This window comes from Eriocheir sinensis, chromosome 64 (assembly GCF_024679095.1).
Source record: "Eriocheir sinensis breed Jianghai 21 chromosome 64, ASM2467909v1, whole genome shotgun sequence".
NCBI lineage: Eukaryota > Metazoa > Arthropoda > Malacostraca > Decapoda > Varunidae > Eriocheir > Eriocheir sinensis.
In genome coordinates this window covers 7597326-7603325 of record NC_066572.1, presented here as the reverse complement: position 1 = coordinate 7603325, position 6000 = coordinate 7597326, and the positions used below count along the sequence as shown (strand labels likewise).

The 6000-nt window shown below is 45.4% G+C and overlaps 1 protein-coding gene across 3 annotated transcripts in view; it reads right to left on the bottom strand.

The window, feature by feature from the left end:
- Window positions 1-217: 217 nt before the first annotated feature.
- Window positions 218-6000, bottom strand: part of LOC126987359 (zinc finger MYM-type protein 1-like) — a 66676-nt gene continuing 60893 nt past the window's right edge. For 2 of the 3 annotated variants that reach the window (XR_007740813.1, XR_007740810.1), the window contains one exon: window positions 496-1033. The gene's annotated coding sequence lies outside the window, so the exon portion shown is untranslated. The other variant, XR_007740812.1, reaches the window with a different exon arrangement.

Below are 6000 nucleotides of genomic sequence, written 5' to 3'. Positions count from 1 at the left end.
GATTTCTTTCACCAGTGTGTGTAACAAGGTGTAATTTGAGGTGACCCTTCTGACTGAAACATTTTCCACAAACTTCACACTCATGATTTCTTTCACCAGTGTGTGTAAGAGTGTGTAATTTGAGGTGACCCTTCTGATTGAAACATTTCCCACAAACTTCACACTCATGTTTTCTTTCACCAGTGTGAGTAAGAGTGTGCAATTTGAGGGTACCCTTCTGACTGAAACATTTCCCACAAACTTCACACTCATGATTTCTTTCACCAGTGTGTGTAAGGGTGTGTGTGTTGAGGTGACCCTTCTGACTGAAACATTTCCCACAAGCTTCACACTCATGATTTCTTGCACTGGTGTGTGTAAGGGTGTGTGTGTTGAGGTGACCCTTCTGACTGAAACATTTCCCACAAACTTCACACTCATGGTTTCTTGCACCAGTGTGTGTAAGGGTGTGATGTTTGGGGTTACTCCTATTACTAAACCTTTGCCACACTCTGACTTTCATGAGGTCTTACACCAGAGTGTGTGGGTGTATTTGTTGAGGTCATCCTTCCCTGCATGTCTTTTCTCACACTCTTGGCTTTGGTCAGTAAACTTGCTCTCATTCTCAGATCTTCTCACACTTCTGAAATTCAAACTTCCCCCTTTGTGGATGAAGAGGCCAGCAGTTGTTGTTGTTAGTGGTGGTTGTGTTGGTGGTGTTTTTTATCACTCCTGAACCTCACACCAGTAGCAGTCTGCTCCTGCTGATCCCAGCCACTCCAGCTGCTGTCCCGCCTTGCAGCCTCCACTGCAACACTACTCTGGATGTGAGGAGTTGGCTGGCCTTGAGGAACCTCAGAGATGCTGGAGAAGGCGGCGAGGTTGCTTCAAAGCCACACTCAGTGACCAATTGAGCAGGCAAGGCGAGGGATGCACCAAGGAGTCCTGAAGTCAGCGGCAGCAGGGACGGAACAAGTACTGACCACAGCAACTGTCTCGATGCCTCACTTCAACACTAACACCAGTGGTGGACATTGGGACACAAAGTCATGTGCTGAAAAAAAAAAAAGGAAAAAAAAAAAAGAATATAAGAACATAAGAACGTAAGGAGTCTGCAAGAGGCCGGTTGGCCTATACAACGCAGCTCCTGTACACTCAACCCCACCTTACCTCACCATCCATGGCTTTATCTAACCTCTTCTTGAATGTATCTATGGTATTGGCACCACAACATGGCCCCCAAGCCTTTTCCATTCGTCCACCACTCTATTGGTGAACCAATTCTTGCCCATGTCTTTGTTGAATCTGAATTTGTCTAAATTAAAACCATTGCTACGCGTCCTACCTGGCTCTTTCACTCTCAAAATTTTATTGACATCCCCTTTATTAAATCCCTTCATCCATTTATAAACTTCGATCAAGTCTCCTCGCAACCCTCGGCTTTCTAGAGAGTGTAGATTTAACTGCTTCAGCCTGTCTTCATAAGGCAAGTTTCTCACCCCCTGAATCATCTTTGTCATCCTCCTCTGTACAGATTCTAACATCTTGATATCCATTCTATAATAGGGGGACCAGAACTGAACTGCATAATCAAGATGAGGTCTAACTAGTGCTAAGTAAAGTTTGAGGATGACTTCAGCGCTCCTATTGCTCACGCTCATTGAGATGAAACCTAGTACTCTGTTTGCCCGATTTTTAGCCTGAATGCATTGAGCCTTAGGACGGGGAAACTGAAGTTGGTGGGAGGGATCAGGGCGGTGGTGGGTTCACCGAAAGCAAGCCACAGGCCACCGGGTCAGGCAAATAGTGCGTGTACTGATAATAAGCTAATGCAATAATATATTCATTGATAAATATGTCTTTTGAACTAACCTAAATAAATCTGAAGCGATATTCGTAACAATACTAAGACAGAACTACACGTCAATGGACAATATCCAGCGACCAAAGCTGCAAGCTTGATAGTTTTAAGGCCTGTTAACACATTAATCGCGTTTGGCAACTCAGCGCTCTTGCCTGCTCCGCGGAACTTTCACGGCGCCCACCACGCCAGTGTCCGTTGGACTTTTGCAGAGAGAGGAGTTATGTACCATTATGAGAGGATAGCCTGTAGTATAGTGTAAAAATCCACGGTACAAATATATACCAAATCGCGGACCACTAATATTTTTTCCCTCTGCCGCGTATTGGTGCACCAATGTACCAGGTATGGGTTGGCGCATATATGTACCAGTTCGCGACGCACTGACGATATAGTCTTGTTCTGCTATTTGGTGTAGTTTTTATGATTATTATACGAGTTTGTGTCAATACAATATCTTACATTCTGATGAGCTGTACATAAAAAAACTATTAATAATGTTTTTTTCCCTCCTTTTCAACAGAAATGAACCCGACCGTCTTTTAAGGAGGGCGATCGGATACCTCATCTGGTGATTCAGATGATTCAGGTTTTTTGTCAGTTCAGATGACCCAGATGATGAGCTCTCCGAGGAAAGTGACGAGTTAGAAACAGATGAAGAGCAGGATGGGGAACATTATTTTCTTCTCTGTTATGAGCAAAATTTAAATTTATCAGGAATTTTTTTTTACGTTATTTGCGGAGTGGTATTTCCCTCTACAGTTCAGTAAAATACACTATAATAAATCAACCATTGGGATAATCTAATATTCCAAGTACTAGTAAGTAGTGATCTGGAGAATTATTTTTCTGTTATGAAAGCAAAATTTTCATTTATTAGGATTTTTTTTTTTTTTTTTTTTTTACGTTGTTTGATATGAGGGGCATTTGCCTCTACAGTTGATTACTGTTACATAATGAAATGCTTATATTTGGAAGCAAAATGTCACCAAACTTTAAATGTATTTTGGATGCCTTTACATAGCTATATATTTATTACCTTATCATTTTCAACTTATTACCTGGTACCATTGCAACACATCTGCAGTCATAATAAATACAAATTTACCCACAAATTGTTTATATACTCATGTTTGTAAAAGTTTATAGAAAGGGCTATTCGGGCCACAGATGTACCAATATGCAACAAGTGAAACATCTGCTCAGCACACTGGCGGCCCAGTAAGTGAACAAGGTATAAACAATCATATGTGAACATTTCATGACAATCAAATGAATACAAATGGCAAGACACATGAAATGGAAAAAAAAATCTTAAGGAGCCAAAATCTTGAAAATTTGTTTTTTACACTTCAAAAAATTTCACAAAATCGACAAAACGTCTGACAGTCTTTTGTAAGGTATCAATATAATCTACAACTAAACGGCAATTTTTCTCTTCTTGTAGATTTTTTTTAAATGTAAAAAGAAAACGGGAGAAAAAGTGGAGAAAATTATTAGTGAAAATGAATTTCAATTTTTTTAAGCCAGAACAAAAAATGAAAAAAATTACAAAATGATAAATGTAGATCTATACACAAAGTTTCTATGGTATATTTTTTTCAACTAAAGTCTGTGAAACAAAAATAAGATTTTATGCTTTGTTTGAGTCTCCTCTACACATTCACCCAAATTTCACAAAATTCACAGAATGTCATACACTTACACCAACAAACAACATACTAAAATTTCAAAGCCATAGGACATACTGTGTGCCCAGGAGGGACCCCCCCAGGCGCCCTCCTTAACCCGAGAACGTGGGCAGACCCTTTTTTAGGCTTTCAAGAGTCGTGGCTGTAGTACGGTGGACCCTAAAAAGTGCTCGCCATAAAACGCCTAATTCGAGCTAATTGTAGGCGGTGGTGGCATAGCGCAACCCTATGGTCTACGGCCTACGGGTTAATAAGGCAGTGAGGCCGCTGATTGGGTGAGCGCCGGCGATGACTTCATTGGACTCCCAGCGAATCACAAGCGTGTTTTCAGAGCTCAGCCAATCGTAAGGCTTCATCTGTGGCTTTAAAATGACCCGTTCTCTCTTTCTGTTTCCTTTCTTTTTTCACAGTACCAGGTGAAAGGTCAAGAAATTGCAGAGAACAGCTCCGTACATGACCTGGGGGTACTAGTTAGTAATGACTTTTCACCCACTGAGCACATTGACATCACAAGAACGGCCAGCAGGATGACAGGATGGATACTCTGCACCTTCAAGACGAGGGAACCCGAACACCTCCTCCCGCTCTGTAAGTCCCTGGTGTTGTCGAAAATGGAATACCTGTGCCATCTGTGGTCCCCACACAAAATGTACAATATCAAGCGACTGGAACAGACACAAAGGGTCTTCACAAGGAAGCTGAACTCAATGAAAAATCTGAGTTACTGGGACAGGCTCAAGACTCTGCAACTCTACTCCCTCCAAAGACGAAGAGATAGTACTACATAATTAACACTGAAGAAGCAAGTGCCTAACCCATCACCACAAACTGAAGGAGGGATAACACGCCAGACACACCCCCAATTTGGCCGCACCTGCCCCAGGACATCCATTGAAACAGTCAGTCAATGTCTTAGGTCCATACATGCTGCCAGCTTTACCAACGAGGGACCAAGACTATTCAACTGCCTGCCCAGGGACATCAGGGACACCTCAAACTGCAGCATGGAGACCTTCAGGAGAAAATTTGACCTGTTTCTGCAGGGGATCCCTGATGAGCCCCCTGTCCTACACGCGACTACTCCAAGGGGGGCAGAGAGTAGCTCCCTCCCTGACCAGCTGAGGCACATTAGGGGCCGCTTTCACAGTCATTTTTTGTTTGTTTTTATCGTTACAAATAGCGGTGATTGCCGCTATAGTATTTCCACGTAAAACTGGCCTATGGGGTAGTGGCGGCTGTGGGGTGAGCCCAGCCCCGCACCTTACCACACACTCTCAACACCTCTCACCTCCTCTACCACTACCCCATAGGCCAGTTTCACGTGGAAAACTATGCGTTGATCACCGCCATTGGTAACGATCAAAATAAATAAAGTGAAAGCGGCCCTAGGAGTAGGGCACAGTGTTGGGGCGGTGGACTCCCAAGTCGCCCAAAGTGAACATCACCTACACTGCAACAAGACAAGACCCATAACTTAAAATACAGTTAGTTCCGTATTGGAGAGTAAGATGTTGGTATTTTCCTGAGGTCAGGGTGGCAACCCTACACACGCGTGGCCCGTCCACACCCTGGCCCTCTGCTCCTTCCTGTCCCAAGTGTACCCGTCCACACCCTGGCCCTCCCCTCCCTCCTGTCCCAAGTACAGCCCGTCCACACCCTGGCCCTCCGCTCCTTCCTTTCCCAGATGTAGCCCGTCCACACCCTGGCCCTCCCCTCCTTCCTGTCCCAAGTACAGCCCGTCCACACCCTGGCCCTCCGCTCCTTCCTTTCCCAAGTGTAGCCCATCCACACCCTGGCCCTCCCCTCCTTCTTGTCCCAAGTGTAGCCCTTCCACACCCTGGCCCTCCCCTCCTTCCTGTCTCAAGTGTAGCCCGTCCACACCCTGGCCCTACCCTCCTTCCTGTCCCAAGTGTAGCCCGTCCACACCCTGGCCCTACCCTCCTTCCTGTCCCAAGTGTAGTCCGTCCACACCCTGGCCCTCCCGTCCTTCCTGTCCCAAGTGTAGCCCGTCCACACCCTGGCCCTCCCCTCCTTCCTGTCCCAAGTGTAGCCCGTCCACACCCTGGCCCTCCCGTCCTTCCTGTCCCAAGTGTAGCCCATCCACACCCAGGACCTCCCGTCCTTCCTGTCCCAAGTGTAGCCCGTCCACACTCTGGCCCTCCCCTCCTTCCTGTCCCAAGTGTAGCCCGTCCACGCCCTGGCCCTCCCCTCCTTCCGAGGACACTATGAAGGAGATATTCATTGTCCCAGTCCTTACCGAGAAAGAGAGGGAGGAGAATAACCAGCTGCGGGAAGAGCTCAGGAGAAGAAGAGAGGAAAGTGGGCAGTGGATCATCAGGAAGGGCAAGGTGGTAAGAGTTCAGAGGAGGGAGTGACGGGAAGGGAAGCATAATGACGTAAGTAGTACTAAGAATAAGGTATATAAGTATAATAATGGATTTGATCACATTGTGAATGTTAAACATGGTA